This window comes from Paramormyrops kingsleyae, chromosome 1 (genome assembly GCF_048594095.1).
Source record: "Paramormyrops kingsleyae isolate MSU_618 chromosome 1, PKINGS_0.4, whole genome shotgun sequence".
NCBI classification, from domain to species: domain Eukaryota; kingdom Metazoa; phylum Chordata; class Actinopteri; order Osteoglossiformes; family Mormyridae; genus Paramormyrops; species Paramormyrops kingsleyae.
Genome location: NC_132797.1, coordinates 56,418,529 through 56,442,352, shown reverse-complemented (window position 1 = coordinate 56,442,352; position 23,824 = coordinate 56,418,529). Strand labels below are relative to the sequence as shown.

Sequence of the window (23,824 nt, the reverse complement as noted above, 5' to 3'; positions counted from 1 at the left end):
AAATCTGTTTACGTGAAGAAATCATGACAAACTAACACGAAATGAAGATTTCATTATAACTTGAAATTCTGACTTCATTTCATGAAACCTGCGCTTCCCCTATAAGAGTTCGACCTACCATTATAGGAAAATGTGTTTTCGTGAAGAAATCATGACAAACTAACACGAAATGAAGATTTCATTATAACATGAAATTCTGAGTTCATCTCATGAAACCTGCGCTTCCCCTATAAGAGTTCGACCTACCATTATAGGAAAATGTGTTTACGTGAAGAAATCAAGACAAACTAACACGAAATGAAGATTTCATTATAACTTGAAATTCTGAGTTCATTTCATGAAACCTGCGCTTCCCCTATAAGAGTTCGACCTACCATTATAGGAAAATGTGTTTACGTGATGAAATCATGACAAACTATTACGAAATGAAAATTTCATTATAACTTGAAATTCTGAGTTCATTTCATGAAACCTGCGCTTCCCCCATAAGAGTTCGAACTACCTTTATAGGAAAATGTGTTTTCGTGAAGAAATCATAAGAAACTAACACGAAATGAAGATTTAATTATAACTTGAAATTCTGAGTTCATTTCATGAAACCTGCGCTTCTCCCATAAGAGTTCGACCTACCAATATAGGAAAATGTGTTTACGTGAAGAAATCATGACAAACTAACACGAAATGAAGATTTCATTATAACTTGAAATTCTGAGTTCATTTCATGAAACCTGCGCTTCCCCTATAAGAGATCGACCTACCTTTATAGGAAAATGTGTTTTCGTGAAGAAATCATAAGAAACTAACACGAAATGAAGATTTCATTATAACTTGAAATTCTGAGTTCATTTCATGAAACCTGCGCTTCCCCCATAAGAGTTCGACCTACCATTTTAGGAAAATGTGTTTACGTGAAGAAATCATGACAAACTAACACGAAATGAAGACTTCATTATAACTTGAAATTCAGAGTTCATTTAATGAAACCTGCACTTCCCCTATAAGAGTTCGACCTACCATTATAGGAAAATTTGTTTACGTGAAGAAATCATGACAAACTAATACAAAATGAAAATTTCATTATAACTTGAAATTCTGAGTTCATTTCATGAAACCTGCGCTTCCCCCATAAGAGTTCGACCTACCATTATAGGAAAATGTGTTTTCGTGAAGAAATCATGACAAACTAACACGAAATGAAGATTTCATTATAACATGAAATTCTGAGTTCATCTCATGAAACCTGCGCTTCCCCTGTAAGAGTTCGACCTACCATTATAGGAAAATGTGTTTACGTGAAGAAATCAAGACAAACTAACACGAAATGAAGATTTCATTATAACTTGAAATTCTGAGTTCATTTCATGAAACCTGCACTTCCCCCATAAGAGTTCGACCTACCATTATAGGAAAATCTGTTTACGTGAAGAAATCATGACAAACTAACACGAAATGAAGATTTCATTATAACTTGAAATTCTGAGTTCATTTCATGAAACCTGCACTTCCCCCATAAGAGTTCGACCTACCTTTATAGGAAAAATGTGTTTTCGTGAAGAAATCATAAGAAACTAACACGAAATGAAGATTTCATTGTAACTTGAAATTCTGAGTTCATTTCATGAAACCTGCGCTTCCCCAATAAGAGATCGACCTACCTTTATAGGAAAATGTGTTTTCGTGAAGAAATCATAAGAAACTAACACGAAATGAAGATTTCATCATAACTTGAAATTCTGAGTTCATTTCAAGAAACCTGCGCTTCCCCTATAAGAGATCGACCTACCTTTATAGGAAAATGTGTTTTCGTGAAGAAATCATAAGAAACTAACACGAAATGAAAATTTCATTATAACTTGAAATTCAGAGTTCATTTAATGAAACCTGCACTTCCCCTATAAGAGTTCGACCTACCATTATAGGAAAATTTGTTTACGTGAAGAAATCATGACAAACTAATACGAAATGAAAATTTCATTATAACTTGAAATTCTGAGTTCATTTCATGAAACCTGCGCTTCCCCCATAAGAGTTCGACCTACCATTATAGGAAAATGTGTTTTCGTGAAGAAATCATGACAAACTAACACGAAATGAAGATTTCATTATAACATGAAATTCTGAGTTCATCTCATGAAACCTGCGCTTCCCCTGTAAGAGTTCGACCTACCATTATAGGAAAATGTGTTTACGTGAAGAAATCAAGACAAACTAACACGAAATGAAGATTTCATTATAACTTGAAATTCTGAGTTCATTTCATGAAACCTGCACTTCCCCCATAAGAGTTCGACCTACCATTATAGGAAAATCTGTTTACGTGAAGAAATCATGACAAACTAACACGAAATGAAGATTTCATTATAACTTGAAATTCTGAGTTCATTTCATGAAACCTGCGCTTCCCCCATAAGAGTTCGACCTACCTTTATAGGAAAAATGTGTTTACGTGAAGAAATCATAACAAACTAACACGAAATGAAGATTTCATTATAACTTGAAATTCTGAGTTCATTTCATGAAACCTGCGCTTCCCCTATAAGAGATTGACCTACCTTTATAGGAAAATGTGTTTTCGTGAAGAAATCATAAGAAACTAACACGAAATGAAGATTTCATTATAACATGAAATTCTGAGTTCATTTCATGAAACCTGCGCTTCCCCCATAAGAGTTCGACCTACCATTATAGGAAAATGTGTTTTCGTGAAGAAATCATGACAAACTAACACGAAATGAAGATTTCATTATAACTTGAAATTCTGAGTTCATTTCATGAAACCTGCGCTTCCCCTATAAGAGATCGACCTACCTTTATAGGAAAATGTGTTTTCGTGAAGAAATCATGACAAACTAACACGAAATGAAGATTTCATTATAACTTGAAATTCTGAGTTCATTTCATGAAACCTGCACTTCCCCCATAAGAGTTCGACCTACCTTTATAGGAAAAATGTGTTTACGTGAAGAAATCATAACAAACTAACACGAAATGAAGATTTCATTATAACTTGAAATTCTGAGTTCATTTCATGAAACCTGCGCTTCCCCTATAAGAGATCGACCTACCTTTATAGGAAAATGTGTTTTCGTGAAGAAATCATAAGAAACTAACACGAAATGAAGATTTCATTATAACTTGAAATTCTGAGTTCATTTCATGAAACCTGCGCTTCCCCTATAAGAGTTCGACCTACCATTATAGGAAAATGTGTTTTCGTGAAGAAATCATGACAAATTAACACGAAATGAAGATTTCATTATAACATGAAATTCTGAGTTCATCTCATGAAACCTGCGCTTCCCCCATAAAAGTTCGACCTACCATTATAGGAAAATGTGTTTTCGTGAAGAAATCATGACAAACTAACACGAAATGAAGATTTCATTATAACATGAAATTCTGAGTTCATCTCATGAAACCTGCGCTTCCCCTATAATAGTTCGACCTACCATTATAGGAAAAATGTGTTTACGTGAAGAAATCATGACAAACTAACACGAAATGAAGATTTCATTATAACTTGAAATTCTGAGTTCATTTCATGAAACCTGCACTTCCCCCATAAGAGTTCGACCTACCTTTATAGGAAAAATGTGTTTACGTGAAGAAATCATAACAAACTAACACGAAATGAAGATTTCATTATAACTTGAAATTCTGAGTTCATTTCATGAAACCTGCGCTTCCCCTATAAGAGATCGACCTACCTTTATAGGAAAATGTGTTTTCGTGAAGAAATCATAAGAAACTAACACGAAATGAAGATTTCATTATAACTTGAAATTCTGAGTTCATTTCATGAAACCTGCGCTTCCCCTATAAGAGTTCGACCTACCATTATAGGAAAATGTGTTTTCGTGAAGAAATCATGACAAACTAACACGAAATGAAGATTTCACTATAACTTGAAATTCTGAGTTCATTTCATGAAACCTGCGCTTCCCCCATAAGAGTTCGACCTACCATTATAGAAAAATGTGTTTACTTGAAGAAATCATGACAAACTAACACGAAATGAAGATTTCATTATAACTTGAAATTCTGAGTTCATTTCATGAAACCTGCGCTTCCCCCATAAGAGTTCGACCTACCTTTATAGGAAAATGTGTTTTCGTGAAGAAATCATAAGAAACTAACACGAAATGAAGATTTCATTATAACTTGAACTTCTGAGTTCATTTCATGAAACCTGCCCTTCTCCCAGAAGAGTTCGACCTACCAATATAGGAAAATGTGTTTACGTGAAGAAATCATGACAAACTAACACGAAATGAAGATTTCATTATAACATGAAATTCTGAGTTCAACTCATGAAACCTGCGCTTCCCCTATAAGAGTTCGACCTACCATTATAGGAAAATGTGTTTACGTGAAGAAATCATGACAAACTAACACGAAATGAAGATTTCATTATAACTTGAAATTCTGAGTTCATTTCATGAAACCTGCGCTTCCCCTATAAGAGTTCGACCTACCATTATAGGAAAATGTGTTTACGTGAAGAAATCATGACAAACTAATACGAAATGAAAATTTCATTATAACTTGAAATTCTGAGTTCATCTCATGAAACCTGCGCTTCCCCCATAAGAGTTCGACCTACCATTATAGGAAAATGTGTTTTCGTGAAGAAATCATGACAAACTAACACGAAATGAAGATTTCATTATAACATGAAATTCTGAGTTCATCTCATGAAACCTGCGCTTCCCCTATAAGAGTTCGACCTACCATTATAGGAAAATGTGTTTACGTGAAGAAATCATGACAAACTAACACGAAATGAAGATTTCATTATAACTTGAAATTCTGACTTCATCTTATGAAACCTGCGCTTCCCCTATAAGAGTTCGACCTACCATTATAGGAAAATGTGTTTTCGTGAAGAAATCATGACAAACTAACACGAAATGAAGATTTCATTATAACATGAAATTCTGAGTTCAACTCATGAAACCTGCGCTTCCCCTATAAGAGTTCGACCTACCATTATAGGAAAATGTGTTTACGTGAAGAAATCATGACAAACTAACACGAAATGAAGATTTCATTATAACTTGAAATTCTGAGTTCATTTCATGAAACCTGCGCTTCCCCTATAAGAGTTCGACCTACCATTATAGGAAAATGTGTTTACGTGAAGAAATCATGACAAACTAATACGAAATGAAGATTTCATTATAACTTGAAATTCTGAGTTCATTTCATGAAACCTGGGCTTCCCCTATAAGAGTTCGACCTACCATTACAGGAAAATGTGTTTACGTGAAGAAATCATGACAAACTAATACGAAATGAAAATTTCATTATAACTTGAAATTCTGAGTTCATTTCATGAAACCTGCGCTTCCCCCATAAGAGTTCGACCTACCATTATAGGAAAATGTGTTTTCGTGAAGAAATCATGACAAACTAACACGAAATGAAGATTTCATTATAACATGAAATTCTGAGTTCATCTCATGAAACCTGCGCTTCCCCTATAAGAGTTCGACCTACCATTATAGGAAAATGTGTTTACGTGAAGAAATCATGACAAACTAACACGAAATGAAGATTTCATTATAACTTGAAATTCTGACTTCATCTTATGAAACCTGCGCTTCCCCTATAAGAGTTCGACCTACCATTATAGGAAAATGTGTTTTCGTGAAGAAATCATGACAAACTAACACGAAATGAAGATTTCATTATAACATGAAATTCTAAGTTCATCTCATGAAACCTGCGCTTCCCCTATAAGAGTTCGACCTACCATTATAGGAAAATGTGTTTTCGTGAAGAAATCATGACAAACTAACACGAAATGAAGATTTCATTATAAGTTGAAATTCTGACTTCATTTCATGAAACCTGCGCTTCCCCTATAAGAGTTCGACCTACCATTATAGGAAAATGTGTTTTCGTGAAGAAATCATGACAAATTAACACGAAATGAAGATTTCATTATAACATGAAATTCTGAGTTCATCTCATGAAACCTGCGCTTCCCCTATAAGAGTTCGACCTACCATTATAGGAAAATGTGTTTACGTGAAGAAATCATGACAAACTAACACGAAATGAAGATTTCATTATAACTTGAAATTCTGAGTTCATTTCATGAAACCTGCACTTCCCCCATAAGAGTTCGACCTACCAATATAGAAAAAATGTGTTTACGTGAAGAAATCATGACAAACTAACACGAAATGAAGATTTCATTATAACTTGAAATTCTGAGTTAATTTCATGAAACCTGCGCTTCCCCTATAAGAGATCGACCTACCATTATAGTAAAATGTGTTTACGTGAAGAAATCATGACAAACTAATACGAAATGAAAATTTCATTATAACTTGAAATTCTGAGTTCATTTCATGAAACCTGCGCTTCCCCTATAAGAGATCGACCTACCTTTATAGGAAAATGTGTTTTCGTGAAGAAATCATGACAAACTAACACGAAATGAAGATTTCATTATAACTTGAAATTCTGACTTCATCTCATGAAACCTGCGCTTCCCCTATAAGAGTTCGACCTACCATTATAGGAAAATGTGTTTTCGTGAGGAAATCATGACAAACTAACACGAAATGAAGATTTCATTATAACTTGAAATGAAATTCTGACTTCATTTCATGAAACCTGCGCTTCCCCTATAAGAGTTCGACCTACCATTATAGGAAAATGTGTTTTCGTGAAGAAATCATGACAAACTAACACGAAATGAAGATTTCACTATAACTTGAAATTCTGAGTTCATTTCATGAAACCTGCGCTTCGCCCATAAGAGTTCGACCTACCATTATAGGAAAATGTGTTTTCGTGAAGAAATCATGACAAACTAACACGAAATGAAGATTTCATTGTAACTTGAAATTCTGAGTTCATTTCATGAAACCTGCGCTTCCCCCATAAGAGTTCGATCTACCTTTATAGGAAAATGTGTTTTCGTGAAGAAATCATAAGAAACTAACACGAAATGAAGATTTCATTATAACTTGAAATTCTGAGTTCATTTCATGAAACCTGCGCTTCCCCTAAAGAGTTCGACCTACCATTATAGGAAAATATGTTTACGTGAAGAAATCATGACAAACTAATACGAAATGAAGATTTCATTATAACTTGAAATTCTGAGTTCATTTCATGAAACCTGCGCTTCGCCCATAAGAGTTCGACCTACCATTATAGGAAAATGTGTTTTCGTGAAGAAATCATGACAAACTAACACGAAATGAAGATTTCATTGTAACTTGAAATTCTGAGTTCATTTCATGAAACCTGCGCTTCCCCCATAAGAGTTCGATCTACCTTTATAGGAAAATGTGTTTTCGTGAAGAAATCATAAGAAACTAACACGAAATGAAGATTTCATTATAACTTGAAATTCTGAGTTCATTTCATGAAACCTGAGCTTCCCCCATAAGAGGTCGACCTAACATTATAGGAAAATGTGTTTTCGTGAAGAAATCATGACAAACTAACACGAAATGAAGATTTCATTATAACATGAAATTCTGAGTTCATTTCATGAAACCTGCGCTTCCCCTATAAGAGTTCGACCTACCATTATAGGAAAATGTGTTTTCGTGAAGAAATCATGACAAACTAACACGAAATGAAGATTTCACTATAACTTGAAATTCTGAGTTCATTTCATGAAACCTGCGCTTCGCCCATAAGAGTTCGACCTACCATTATAGGAAAATGTGTTTTCGTGAAGAAATCATGACAAACTAACACGAAATGAAGATTTCATTGTAACTTGAAATTCTGAGTTCATTTCATGAAACCTGCGCTTCCCCCATAAGAGTTCGATCTACCTTTATAGGAAAAATGTGTTTACGTGAAGAAATCATGACAAACTAACACGAAATGAAGATTTCATTATAACATGAAATTCTGAGTTCATCTCATGAAACCTGCGCTTCCCCAATAATAGTTCGACCTACCATTATAGGAAAAATGTGTTTACGTGAAGAAATCATAACAAACTAACACGAAATGAAGATTTCATTATAACTTGAAATTCTGAGTTCATTTCATGAAACCTGCGCTTCCCCTATAAGAGATTGACCTACCTTTATAGGAAAATGTGTTTTCGTGAAGAAATCATAAGAAATTAACACGAAATGAAGATTTCATTATAACTTGAAATTCTGAGTTCATTTCATGAAACCTGCGCTTCCCCCATAAGAGTTCGACCTACCATTATAGGAAAATGTGTTTTCGTGAAGAAATCATGACAAACTAACACGAAATGAAGATTTCACTATAACTTGAAATTCTGAGTTCATTTCATGAAACCTGCGCTTCCCCCATAAGAGTTCGACCTACCATTATAGGAAAATGTGTTTTCGTGAAGAAATCATGACAAACTAACACGAAATGAAGATTTCATTATAACTTGAAATTCTGAGTTCATCTCATGAAACCTGCGCTTCCCCTATAAGAGTTCGACCTACCATTATAGGAAAATGTGTTTACGTGAAGAAATCATGACAAACTAATACGAAATGAAAATTTCATTATAACTTGAAATTCTGAGTTCATTTCATGAAACCTGCGCTTCCCCCATAAGAGATCGACCTACCTTTATAGGAAAATGTGTTTTCGTGAAGAAATCATGACAAACTAACACGAAATGAAGATTTCATTATAACTTGAAATTCTGACTTCATCTCATGAATCCTGCGCTTCCCCTATAAGAGTTCGACCTACCATTATAGGAAAATGTGTTTTCGTGAGGAAATCATGACAAACTAACACGAAATGAAGATTTCATTATAACTTGAAATGAAATTCTGACTTCATTTCATGAAACCTGCGCTTCCCCTATAAGAGTTCGACCTACCATTATAGGAAAATGTGTTTTCGTGAAGAAATCATGACAAACTAACACGAAATGAAGATTTCACTATAACTTGAAATTCTGAGTTCATTTCATGAAACCTGCGCTTCCCCCATAAGAGTTCGATCTACCTTTATAGGAAAATGTGTTTTCGTGAAGAAATCATAAGAAACTAACACGAAATGAAGATTTCATTATAACTTGAAATTCTGAGTTCATTTCATGAAACCTGCGCTTCCCCTAAAGAGTTCGACCTACCATTATAGGAAAATATGTTTACGTGAAGAAATCATGACAAACTAATACGAAATGAAGATTTCATTATAACTTGAAATTCTGAGTTCATTTCATGAAACCTGCGCTTCCCCTATAAGAGTTCGACCTACCATTATAGGAAAATGTGTTTACGTGAAGAAATCATGACAAACTAACACGAAATGAAGATTTCATTATAACTTGAAATTCTGAGTTCATTTCATGAAACCTGCGCTTCCCCTATAAGAGTTCGACCTACCATTATAGGAAAATGTGTTTTCGTGAAGAAATCATGACAAACTAACACGAAATGAAGATTTCATTATAACATGAAATTCTGAGTTCATTTCATGAAACCTGCGCTTCCCCCATAAGAGTTCGACCTACCATTATAGGAAAATGTGTTTACGTGAAGAAATCATGACAAACTAACACGAAATGAAGATTTCATTATAACTTGAAATTCTGAGTTCATTTCATGAAACCTGCGCTTCGCCCATAAGAGTTCGACCTACCATTATAGGAAAATGTGTTTTCGTGAAGAAATCATGACAAACTAACACGAAATGAAGATTTCATTGTAACTTGAAATTCTGAGTTCATTTCATGAAACCTGCGCTTCCCCCATAAGAGTTCGATCTACCTTTATAGGAAAATGTGTTTTCGTGAAGAAATCATAAGAAACTAACACGAAATGAAGATTTCATTATAACTTGAAATTCTGAGTTCATTTCATGAAACCTGCGCTTCCCCTAAAGAGTTCGACCTACCAATATAGGAAAAATGTGTTTACGTGAAGAAATCATGACAAACTAACACGAAATGAAGATTTCATTATAACTTGAAATTCTGAGTTCATTTCATGAAACCTGCGCTTCCCCTATAAGAGATCGACCTACCATTATAGGAAAATGTGTTTACGTGAAGAAATCATGACAAACTAATACGAAATGAAAATTTCATTATAACTTGAAATTCTGAGTTCATTTCATGAAACCTGCGCTTCCCCCATAAGAGTTCGACCTACCATTATAGGAAAATGTGTTTTCGTGAAGAAATCATAAGAAACTAACACGAAATGAAGATTTCATTATAACTTGAAATTCTGAGTTCATTTCATGAAACCTGAGCTTCCCCCATAAGAGGTCGACCTAACATTATAGGAAAATGTGTTTTCGTGAAGAAATCATGACAAACTAACACGAAATGAAGATTTCATTATAACATGAAATTCTGAGTTCATTTCATGAAACCTGCGCTTCCCCTATAAGAGTTCGACCTACCATTATAGGAAAATGTGTTTTCGTGAAGAAATCATGACAAACTAACACGAAATGAAGATTTCACTATAACTTGAAATTCTGAGTTCATTTCATGAAACCTGCGCTTCGCCCATAAGAGTTCGACCTACCATTATAGGAAAATGTGTTTTCGTGAAGAAATCATGACAAACTAACACGAAATAGAGATTTCATTGTAACTTGAAATTCTGAGTTCATTTCATGAAACCTGCGCTTCCCCCATAAGAGTTCGATCTACCTTTATAGGAAAAATGTGTTTACGTGAAGAAATCATGACAAACTAACACGAAATGAAGATTTCATTATAACATGAAATTCTGAGTTCATCTCATGAAACCTGCGCTTCCCCAATAATAGTTCGACCTACCATTATAGGAAAAATGTGTTTACGTGAAGAAATCATAACAAACTAACACGAAATGAAGATTTCATTATAACTTGAAATTCTGAGTTCATTTCATGAAACCTGCGCTTCCCCTATAAGAGATTGACCTACCTTTATAGGAAAATGTGCTTTCGTGAAGAAATCATAAGAAATTAACACGAAATGAAGATTTCATTATAACTTGAAATTCTGAGTTCATTTCATGAAACCTGCGCTTCCCCCATAAGAGTTCGACCTACCATTATAGGAAAATGTGTTTTCGTGAAGAAATCATGACAAACTAACACGAAATGAAGATTTCACTATAACTTGAAATTCTGAGTTCATTTCATGAAACCTGCGCTTCCCCCATAAGAGTTCGACCTACCATTATAGGAAAATGTGTTTTCGTGAAGAAATCATAAGAAACTAATACGAAATGAAAATTTCATTATAACTTGAAATTCTGAGTTCATTTCATGAAACCTGCGCTTCCCCCATAAGAGTTCGACCTACCATTATAGGAAAATGTGTTTTCGTGAAGAAATCATGACAAACTAACACGAAATGAAGATTTCATTATACAGAGGGAGCCACGTCAAATAGCCGCGGCCGTGTGAATGGCGTGCGAATGGCGTACGGCTGCCCTATGGACGGCGTAGTCCCCCCTCCCTCTCAAGCCAGATAGGCGTGTCAAGATTTCACAGTAAACACGCCTATTTATTCATTTACCTGGTGCCACCACTAGATGGAGCTTCGTTCTCAAGAACATGTTAACACAAGCCAGCAATCTAGCTGCGCTGAGTTGCAATCACGTGATTTTAACCACCCACCCCCGCCGAACTGACGCTATCAAACTGCACTACAGAAATGAAGATCGCGGCTTAATGGACTATTCGCGGTAAGTGGTGTTTTATTTTATAAAATTTGTTTGGGGTAGTTCACAGGTTACTTCCCAGTTTAGTTTTTTATTGGCCGTTTCGAAAATCACTGGCAGCAACAGCAGCGGTCAGATGTGACTTTAGATAACTTAATGATCTGTTTACCAAGTCTGGAGTTAACATTACAGCTTACTGTCAGTGTCACAAACTAACAATACAATGTCACTCCTCTTTTCCTCAAAAAGACGCTAAAGCTTCGAAAATACTATTAATGTCCCTATTACAAAAACTGCACTACTCGAGAAACATACAGTAAATGTGTTTGTGCTCTCTGAAAATGCATTTATTTATTCTTTGGGTAAGAGTTAATCTGCAGGTTATTTCTGTGACTGGAATATAATGTGATGTAGTTCATGAGGGACAGAAGATAAGGATAGTTGTACAGGAGCTAGCGAGCTAAACGCTCATAACCAGGTTTATATTTTTCCCATTTTTTGCATGGTAGTTTTGCAACGCATACTGTACAGTACAGTGTATATACTGCTCATATACAGTCTGAATGTTATATCGCTTAACTTATTTGTATAAAAAGCACATTAAGTAAATTCTCAGTTATTTTAATGCAGACGATAATACAAACAGTCAGTGGCTACTGTTAACAAAGTTCAATGGTTAACATTAGCGCAGGCAGTTTATTTACATTCCAGATTTCCCAAAACAGTATTTTACACACTCTGTGTTACATAGGTTTATTAGTATATTTTCTTTTTTTATCTTAACTAGATATTCTGTAAAGCGTATTTACAGTATCTTTTTCTTCACTAAATTCTCCTGTTCTCTTTAAGCAGAGCTCCGCTATGGAGGCTTGGGTCAGACGGGTGACGGCTGGCCTTTTGGAGCTACTGGAGGAGCCTGAACAAGCTGTTGAGGGAGCTGGAATGACGTCACAGTGCAACAGATCTAGAATGATGTTTGGTCAGATCTATATTCTGAACATAGAATTGCAAAACGTCTGACAGTTTGGCGGAAACAAAGACTTAAACTGTTGCATCTTTGATAGTTTTTTTTAAAATAATATTTTAGTATAAAAGAACCAGATAGAGACTAATCAGCAGATGGTGTTATCCGGGTATTTTAATGACCTTTAAGCAAAATGCAACATGTACTGTATTGTATGTTTTAGACAAATTACTGTTTTAACTCTGACTATTTTTGGAAGAATAAATTTTTAAGTCATGTTTGCGTGTTTTAATTGTTGGGGATTTTGTTGGGGTATTGAAAAAAAAAAACATTTACTTGAACCAACTACTTCAATGGGCAGAAAATGGGAGACATTCTTAAATTCAGTCTGTCTGAATCGTTATAAACGCCAAATTTGGGAACCATGTTTAACACTAGCATCCCTGAAAAAATCAAGCTCTCCTCACAAGGAACCCCCCCTCCCCCCTCACTCCCCACACAAGCTGCTCGCAGCCTCCTCAGCGCCGATCAACACTTATTGTTTTGCAAATGAAGCGAGTTTCACGGTTTCAACCTCGAGTGAGCACAGAGACGTTTTTCTAAGAGTGTGGTCTGAGGAATCATGAAATACAGGTTGTAATATATCGTACAATAATTTGAAATACAGTTCAATCCCCATTTCTCGTGATTCGGCAATTGCGATTTCAGTTTTCCCACCGTCAGCCAAATATATTACGGCGCAAACAGTGTAGACAGTGTTTATTTTGCTGACCATTACAAAACTGCCATGTCCACAAAACTCTTTTTATAAAGAGTGTCTCCAGCGAGGAGAGCGTCGCCCAGATATATATGCGGCCAGTGTGTTTTTGGCGCTATGCCCATTTGAAGCCTACCAGAGTTGGGCAAAGCAGGTAAACTGGGGTGGGACAAACGGCAAAGCCAAATTGCCCAACAATTTAAAAGACAAGGTGCAGGAGACTGTCATGCGGAGACTTCCGGATCTCACAGCGGACCACTGGTTCCGGATCAGAAATAAGATCAACGAACGACTGAGAAGTCCACGTAAAGTTGACCCTGAACAGTCACGGGCTGGCTATACTAGGACTTGATGTTTGTTTTCATTTTCATTTCATTTCAGTGTAGCTATATTTTTTGAATAAAACTTCATTTTTCATACAGCGTTGGCTTAATTTGTGATTGAGACAAATGGGTTTAATTGAAATAATTTATATTGGTAGGAGTAAATCAGGCTCTAGCAACCTTGGACAAATAAACCATGTTTAACACTAGCATCCCAGAAAAAATCAAGCTCCCTCACAAGGAGCCCCCGCCTCTCACTCCCCACACAAGCTGCTCGCAGCCTCGTCAGCGCCGATCAACACTTATTGTTTTGTAAATGAAGCGAGTTTCACGGTTTCAACATCGAGTCAGCACAGAGACGTTTTTCTAACAGTGTGGTCTAAGGAATATCTTAATTTGAAATACAATTCAACCCCATCTCTCGTGATTCGGCAATTGCAATTTCAGTTTCCCATCAGGCAAATATATTACGCCGCAAAAAACTTACTTTCGCATGTGTGTTCATGTGTCTCCATATCACATTCATTCGATTATAATTCTAATTATAAATATTGTGTGGGGAGTGAGGGGTGGTCCACCAAAGGTTCCGAAAAATTTCGTAGACCTCAGGAATGCCAGTGTTAACACTAGCATCCCTGAAAAAATCAAGCTCTCCGCACAAAGAGCGGAGCATTAAGCATGTCTTGAAAAATACTTCACTAACTACTGTAGTTTCATTAATTCATTATTTAATAATAAATAGCATAATCATCATGGGTTGTGTATTGAGTGATTTAACAAATCTGTTTTATTAATCAGTTTGTTGTTGTTTTTTTACCACGTCATCTATCTATGAAACTATGTTTGCAATAAAAGAACTGCCTGTACTGTACTGTATATTAAAGATACGGTGCAGTTAACTGTGCCAGTCAATGCTCCACCTGGCGGGATTATACAGCATTGCAACCATCTTTTTAGAAAGCGCATGGGGCGTTTATGGGGCGGGGCTTCGTTTACTGCGTCATCGCGGGGGATCACATTCCGTGCACGGATCGTGCATTGACCTTGCATGGTTCTGCCATGGACCCGTCACGCTCCAGGCGGCTATTTGACGTGGCTCCCTCTGTAACTTGAAATTCTGAGTTCATTTCATGAAACCTGCGCTTCCCCTATAAGAGATCGACCTACCATTATAGGAAAATGTGTTTACGTGAAGAAATCATGACAAACTAATACGAAATGAAAATTACATTATAACTTGACATTCTGAGTTGATTTCATGAAACCTGCGCTTCCCCTACAAGAGTTCGACCTACCATTATAGGAAAACGTGTTTTCGTGAAGAAATCATGACAAACTAACACGAAATGAAGATTTCATTATAACATGAAATTCTGAGTTCATCTCATGAAACCTGCGCTTCCCCTATAAGAGTTCGACCTACCATTATAGGAAAATGTGTTTACGTGAAGAAATCATGACAAACTAACACGAAATGAAGATTTCATTATAACTTGAAATTCTGAGTTCATTTCATGAAACCTGCACTTCCCCCATAAGAGTTCGACCTACCAATATAGGAAAAATGTGTTTACGTGAAGAAATCATGACAAACTAACACGAAATGAAGATTTCATTATAACTTGAATTTCTGAGTTCATTTCATGAAACCTGCGCTTCCCCTATAAGAGATCGACCTACCATTATAGGAAAATGTGTTTACGTGAAGAAATCATGACAAACTAATACGAAATGAAGATTTCACTATAACTTGAAATTCTGAGTTCATTTCATGAAACCTGCGCTTCCCCCATAAGAGTTCGACCTACCATTATAGGAAAATGTGTTTTCGTGAAGAAATCATGACAAACTAACACGAAATGAAGATTTCATTATAACATGAAATTCTGAGTTCATCTCATGAAACCTGCGCTTCCCCTATAAGAGTTCGACCTACCATTATAGGAAAATGTGTTTACGTGAAGAAATCATGACAAACTAACACGAAATGAAGATTTCATTATAACTTGAAATTCTGAGTTCATTTCATGAAACCTGCACTTCCCCCATAAGAGTTCGACCTACCAATATAGGAAAAATGTGTTTACGTGAAGAAATCATGACAAACTAACACGAAATGAAGATTTCATTATAACTTGAATTTCTGAGTTCATTTCATGAAACCTGCGCTTCCCCTATAAGAGATCGACCTACCATTATAGGAAAATGTGTTTTCGTGAAGAAATCATGACAAACTAACACGAAATGAAGATTTCATTGTAACTTGAAATTCTGAGTTCATTTCATGAAACCTGCGCTTCCCCCATAAGAGTTCGATCTACCTTTATAGGAAAATGTGTTTTCGTGAAGAAATCATAAGAAACTAACACGAAATGAAGATTTCATTATAACTTGAAATTCTGAGTTCATTTCATGAAACCTGCGCTTCCCCTAAAGAGTTCGACCTACCATTATAGGAAAATGTGTTTACGTGAAGAAATCATGACAAACTAATACGAAATGAAGATTTCATTATAACTTGAACTTCTGAGTTCATTTCATGAAACCTGCCCTTCTCCCATAAGAGTTCGACCTACCAATATAGGAAAATGTGTTTACGTGAAGAAATCATGACAAACTAACACGAAATGAAGATTTCATTATAACATGAAATTCTGAGTTCAACTCATGAAACCTGCGCTTCCCCTATAAGAGTTCGACCTACCATTATAGGAAAATGTGTTTACGTGAAGAAATCATGACAAACTAACACGAAATGAAGATTTCATTATAACTTGAAATTCTGAGTTCATTTCATGAAACCTGAGCTTCCCCCATAAGAGTTCGACCTACCATTATAGGAAAATGTGTTTACGTGAAGAAATCATGACAAACTAACACGAAATGAAGATTTCATTATAACTTGAAATTCTGAGTTCATTTCATGAAACCTGTACTTCCCCTATAAGAGATCGACCTACCATTATAGGAAAATGTGTTTACGTGAAGAAATCATGACAAACTAATACGAAATGAAGATTTCATTATAACTTGAACTTCTGAGATCATTTCATGAAACCTGCCCTTCTCCCATAAGAGTTCGACCTACCTTTATAGGAAAATGTGTTTTCGTGAAGAAATCATAAGAAACTAACACGATATGAAGATTTAATTATAACTTGAAATTCTGAGTTCATTTCATGAAACCTGCGCATCTCCCATAATAGTTCGACCTACCAATATAGGAAAATGTGTTTACGTGAAGAAATCATGACAAACTAACACGAAATGAAGATTTCATTATAACTTGAAATTCTGAGTTCATTTCATGAAACCTGCACTTCCCCTATAAGAGATCGACCTACCATTATAGGAAAATGTGTTTACGTGAAGAAATCATGACAAACTAATACGAAATGAAGATTTCATTATAACTTGAACTTCTGAGTTCATTTCATGAAACCTGCCCTTCTCCCATAAGAGATCGACCTACCTTTATAGGAAAATGTGTTTTCGTGAAGAAATCATGACAAACTAACACGAAATGAAGATTTCATTATAACTTGAAATTCTGACTTCATCTCATGAATCCTGCGCTTCCCCTATAAGAGTTCGACCTACCATTATAGGAAAATGTGTTTTCGTGAGGAAATCATGACAAACTAACACGAAATGAAGATTTCATTATAACTTGAAATGAAATTCTGACTTCATTTCATGAAACCTGCGCTTCCCCTATAAGAGTTCGACCTACCATTATAGGAAAATGTGTTTTCGTGAAGAAATCATGACAAACTAACACGAAATGAAGATTTCACTATAACTTGAAATTCTGAGTTCATTTCATGAAACCTGCGCTTCGCCCATAAGAGTTCGACCTACCATTATAGGAAAATGTGTTTTCGTGAAGAAATCATGACAAACTAACACGAAATGAAGATTTCATTGTAACTTGAAATTCTGAGTTCATTTCATGAAACCTGCGCTTCCCCCATAAGAGTTCGATCTACCTTTATAGGAAAATGTGTTTTCGTGAAGAAATCATAAGAAACTAACACGAAATGAAGATTTCATTATAACTTGAAATTCTGAGTTCATTTCATGAAACCTGCGCTTCCCCTAAAGAGTTCGACCTACCATTATAGGAAAATATGTTTACGTGAAGAAATCATGACAAACTAATACGAAATGAAGATTTCATTATAACTTGAAATTCTGAGTTCATTTCATGAAACCTGCGCTTCCCCTATAAGAGTTCGACCTACCATTATAGGAAAATGTGTTTACGTGAAGAAATCATGACAAACTAACACGAAATGAAGATTTCATTATAACTTGAAATTCTGAGTTCATTTCATGAAACCTGCGCTTCCCCTATAAGAGTTCGACCTACCATTATAGGAAAATGTGTTTTCGTGAAGAAATCATGACAAACTAACACGAAATGAAGATTTCATTATAACATGAAATTCTGAGTTCATTTCATGAAACCTGCGCTTCCCCCATAAGAGTTCGACCTACCATTATAGGAAAATGTGTTTACGTGAAGAAATCATGACAAACTAACACGAAATGAAGATTTCATTATAACTTGAAATTCTGAGTTCATTTCATGAAACCTGCGCTTCGCCCATAAGAGTTCGACCTACCATTATAGGAAAATGTGTTTTCGTGAAGAAATCATGACAAACTAACACGAAATGAAGATTTCATTGTAACTTGAAATTCTGAGTTCATTTCATGAAACCTGCGCTTCCCCCATAAGAGTTCGATCTACCTTTATAGGAAAATGTGTTTTCGTGAAGAAATCATAAGAAACTAACACGAAATGAAGATTTCATTATAACTTGAAATTCTGAGTTCATTTCATGAAACCTGCGCTTCCCCTAAAGAGTTCGACCTACCAATATAGGAAAAATGTGTTTACGTGAAGAAATCATGACAAACTAACACGAAATGAAGATTTCATTATAACTTGAAATTCTGAGTTCATTTCATGAAACCTGCGCTTCCCCTATAAGAGATCGACCTACCATTATAGGAAAATGTGTTTACGTGAAGAAATCATGACAAACTAATACGAAATGAAAATTTCATTATAACTTGAAATTCTGAGTTCATTTCATGAAACCTGCGCTTCCCCCATAAGAGTTCGACCTACCATTATAGGAAAATGTGTTTTCGTGAAGAAATCATAAGAAACTAACACGAAATGAAGATTTCATTATAACTTGAAATTCTGAGTTCATTTCATGAAACCTGAGCTTCCCCCATAAGAGGTCGACCTAACATTATAGGAAAATGTGTTTTCGTGAAGAAATCATGACAAACTAACACGAAATGAAGATTTCATTATAACATGAAATTCTGAGTTCATTTCATGAAACCTGCGCTTCCCCTATAAGAGTTCGACCTACCATTATAGGAAAATGTGTTTTCGTGAAGAAATCATGACAAACTAACACGAAATGAAGATTTCACTATAACTTGAAATTCTGAGTTCATTTCATGAAACCTGCGCTTCGCCCATAAGAGTTCGACCTACCATTATAGGAAAATGTGTTTTCGTGAAGAAATCATGACAAACTAACACGAAATAGAGATTTCATTGTAACTTGAAATTCTGAGTTCATTTCATGAAACCTGCGCTTCCCCCATAAGAGTTCGATCTACCTTTATAGGAAAAATGTGTTTACGTGAAGAAATCATGACAAACTAACACGAAATGAAGATTTCATTATAACATGAAATTCTGAGTTCATCTCATGAAACCTGCGCTTCCCCAATAATAGTTCGACCTACCATTATAGGAAAAATGTGTTTACGTGAAGAAATCATAACAAACTAACACGAAATGAAGATTTCATTATAACTTGAAATTCTGAGTTCATTTCATGAAACCTGCGCTTCCCCTATAAGAGATTGACCTACCTTTATAGGAAAATGTGCTTTCGTGAAGAAATCATAAGAAATTAACACGAAATGAAGATTTCATTATAACTTGAAATTCTGAGTTCATTTCATGAAACCTGCGCTTCCCCCATAAGAGTTCGACCTACCATTATAGGAAAATGTGTTTTCGTGAAGAAATCATGACAAACTAACACGAAATGAAGATTTCACTATAACTTGAAATTCTGAGTTCATTTCATGAAACCTGCGCTTCCCCCATAAGAGTTCGACCTACCATTATAGGAAAATGTGTTTTCGTGAAGAAATCATAAGAAACTAATACGAAATGAAAATTTCATTATAACTTGAAATTCTGAGTTCATTTCATGAAACCTGCGCTTCCCCCATAAGAGTTCGACCTACCATTATAGGAAAATGTGTTTTCGTGAAGAAATCATGACAAACTAACACGAAATGAAGATTTCATTATACAGAGGGAGCCACGTCAAATAGCCGCGGCCGTGTGAATGGCGTGCGAATGGCGTACGGCTGCCCTATGGACGGCGTAGTCCCCCCTCCCTCTCAAGCCAGATAGGCGTGTCAAGATTTCACAGTAAACACGCCTATTTATTCATTTACCTGGTGCCACCACTAGATGGAGCTTCGTTCTCAAGAACATGTTAACACAAGCCAGCAATCTAGCTGCGCTGAGTTGCAATCACGTGATTTTAACCACCCACCCCCGCCGAACTGACGCTATCAAACTGCACTACAGAAATGAAGATCGCGGCTTAATGGACTATTCGCGGTAAGTGGTGTTTTATTTTATAAAATTTGTTTGGGGTAGTTCACAGGTTACTTCCCAGTTTAGTTTTTTATTGGCCGTTTCGAAAATCACTGGCAGCAACAGCAGCGGTCAGATGTGACTTTAGATAACTTAATGATCTGTTTACCAAGTCTGGAGTTAACATTACAGCTTACTGTCAGTGTCACAAACTAACAATACAATGTCACTCCTCTTTTCCTCAAAAAGACGCTAAAGCTTCGAAAATACTATTAATGTCCCTATTACAAAAACTGCACTACTCGAGAAACATACAGTAAATGTGTTTGTGCTCTCTGAAAATGCATTTATTTATTCTTTGGGTAAGAGTTAATCTGCAGGTTATTTCTGTGACTGGAATATAATGTGATGTAGTTCATGAGGGACAGAAGATAAGGATAGTTGTACAGGAGCTAGCGAGCTAAACGCTCATAACCAGGTTTATATTTTTCCCATTTTTTGCATGGTAGTTTTGCAACGCATACTGTACAGTACAGTGTATATACTGCTCATATACAGTCTGAATGTTATATCGCTTAACTTATTTGTATAAAAAGCACATTAAGTAAATTCTCAGTTATTTTAATGCAGACGATAATACAAACAGTCAGTGGCTACTGTTAACAAAGTTCAATGGTTAACATTAGCGCAGGCAGTTTATTTACATTCCAGATTTCCCAAAACAGTATTTTACACACTCTGTGTTACATAGGTTTATTAGTATATTTTCTTTTTTTATCTTAACTAGATATTCTGTAAAGCGTATTTACAGTATCTTTTTCTTCACTAAATTCTCCTGTTCTCTTTAAGCAGAGCTCCGCTATGGAGGCTTGGGTCAGACGGGTGACGGCTGGCCTTTTGGAGCTACTGGAGGAGCCTGAACAAGCTGTTGAGGGAGCTGGAATGACGTCACAGTGCAACAGATCTAGAATGATGTTTGGTCAGATCTATATTCTGAACATAGAATTGCAAAACGTCTGACAGTTTGGCGGAAACAAAGACTTAAACTGTTGCATCTTTGATAGTTTTTTTTAAAATAATATTTTAGTATAAAAGAACCAGATAGAGACTAATCAGCAGATGGTGTTATCCGGGTATTTTAATGACCTTTAAGCAAAATGCAACATGTACTGTATTGTATGTTTTAGACAAATTACTGTTTTAACTCTGACTATTTTTGGAAGAATAAATTTTTAAGTCATGTTTGCGTGTTTTAATTGTTGGGGATTTTGTTGGGGTATTGAAAAAAAAAAACATTTACTTGAACCAACTACTTCAATGGGCAGAAAATGGGAGACATTCTTAAATTCAGTCTGTCTGAATCGTTATAAACGCCAAATTTGGGAACCATGTTTAACACTAGCATCCCTGAAAAAATCAAGCTCTCCTCACAAGGAACCCCCCCTCCCCCCTCACTCCCCACACAAGCTGCTCGCAGCCTCCTCAGCGCCGATCAACACTTATTGTTTTGCAAATGAAGCGAGTTTCACGGTTTCAACCTCGAGTGAGCACAGAGACGTTTTTCTAAGAGTGTGGTCTGAGGAATCATGAAATACAGGTTGTAATATATCGTACAATAATTTGAAATACAGTTCAATCCCCATTTCTCGTGATTCGGCAATTGCGATTTCAGTTTTCCCACCGTCAGCCAAATATATTACGGCGCAAACAGTGTAGACAGTGTTTATTTTGCTGACCATTACAAAACTGCCATGTCCACAAAACTCTTTTTATAAAGAGTGTCTCCAGCGAGGAGAGCGTCGCCCAGATATATATGCGGCCAGTGTGTTTTTGGCGCTATGCCCATTTGAAGCCTACCAGAGTTGGGCAAAGCAGGTAAACTGGGGTGGGACAAACGGCAAAGCCAAATTGCCCAACAATTTAAAAGACAAGGTGCAGGAGACTGTCATGCGGAGACTTCCGGATCTCACAGCGGACCACTGGTTCCGGATCAGAAATAAGATCAACGAACGACTGAGAAGTCCACGTAAAGTTGACCCTGAACAGTCACGGGCTGGCTATACTAGGACTTGATGTTTGTTTTCATTTTCATTTCATTTCAGTGTAGCTATATTTTTTGAATAAAACTTCATTTTTCATACAGCGTTGGCTTAATTTGTGATTGAGACAAATGGGTTTAATTGAAATAATTTATATTGGTAGGAGTAAATCAGGCTCTAGCAACCTTGGACAAATAAACCATGTTTAACACTAGCATCCCAGAAAAAATCAAGCTCCCTCACAAGGAGCCCCCGCCTCTCACTCCCCACACAAGCTGCTCGCAGCCTCGTCAGCGCCGATCAACACTTATTGTTTTGTAAATGAAGCGAGTTTCACGGTTTCAACATCGAGTCAGCACAGAGACGTTTTTCTAACAGTGTGGTCTAAGGAATATCTTAATTTGAAATACAATTCAACCCCATCTCTCGTGATTCGGCAATTGCAATTTCAGTTTCCCATCAGGCAAATATATTACGCCGCAAAAAACTTACTTTCGCATGTGTGTTCATGTGTCTCCATATCACATTCATTCGATTATAATTCTAATTATAAATATTGTGTGGGGAGTGAGGGGTGGTCCACCAAAGGTTCCGAAAAATTTCGTAGACCTCAGGAATGCCAGTGTTAACACTAGCATCCCTGAAAAAATCAAGCTCTCCGCACAAAGAGCGGAGCATTAAGCATGTCTTGAAAAATACTTCACTAACTACTGTAGTTTCATTAATTCATTATTTAATAATAAATAGCATAATCATCATGGGTTGTGTATTGAGTGATTTAACAAATCTGTTTTATTAATCAGTTTGTTGTTGTTTTTTTACCACGTCATCTATCTATGAAACTATGTTTGCAATAAAAGAACTGCCTGTACTGTACTGTATATTAAAGATACGGTGCAGTTAACTGTGCCAGTCAATGCTCCACCTGGCGGGATTATACAGCATTGCAACCATCTTTTTAGAAAGCGCATGGGGCGTTTATGGGGCGGGGCTTCGTTTACTGCGTCATCGCGGGGGATCACATTCCGTGCACGGATCGTGCATTGACCTTGCATGGTTCTGCCATGGACCCGTCACGCTCCAGGCGGCTATTTGACGTGGCTCCCTCTGTAACTTGAAATTCTGAGTTCATTTCATGAAACCTGCGCTTCCCCTATAAGAGATCGACCTACCATTATAGGAAAATGTGTTTACGTGAAGAAATCATGACAAACTAATACGAAATGAAAATTACATTATAACTTGACATTCTGAGTTGATTTCATGAAACCTGCGCTTCCCCTACAAGAGTTCGACCTACCATTATAGGAAAACGTGTTTTCGTGAAGAAATCATGACAAACTAACACGAAATGAAGATTTCATTATAACATGAAATTCTGAGTTCATCTCATGAAACCTGCGCTTCCCCTATAAGAGTTCGACCTACCATTATAGGAAAATGTGTTTACGTG

At 36.1% G+C, this 23,824-nt stretch overlaps 2 long non-coding RNA genes across 2 annotated transcripts; both read left to right on the top strand.

The window, feature by feature from the left end:
* Positions 1–11,344: 11,344 nt before the first annotated feature.
* LOC140592697 (uncharacterized) lies at positions 11,345–12,874 on the top strand. The gene is made up of 2 exons (XR_011993106.1): positions 11,345–11,657; positions 12,486–12,874. It is a non-coding gene; the product is annotated as an uncharacterized lncRNA (long non-coding RNA).
* A 7,169-nt stretch (positions 12,875–20,043) lies between these two features.
* Positions 20,044–21,573, top strand: LOC140592693 (uncharacterized). Its single transcript, XR_011993102.1, has 2 exons — positions 20,044–20,356; positions 21,185–21,573. It is a non-coding gene; the product is annotated as an uncharacterized lncRNA (long non-coding RNA).
* Positions 21,574–23,824: the final 2,251 nt, after the last annotated feature.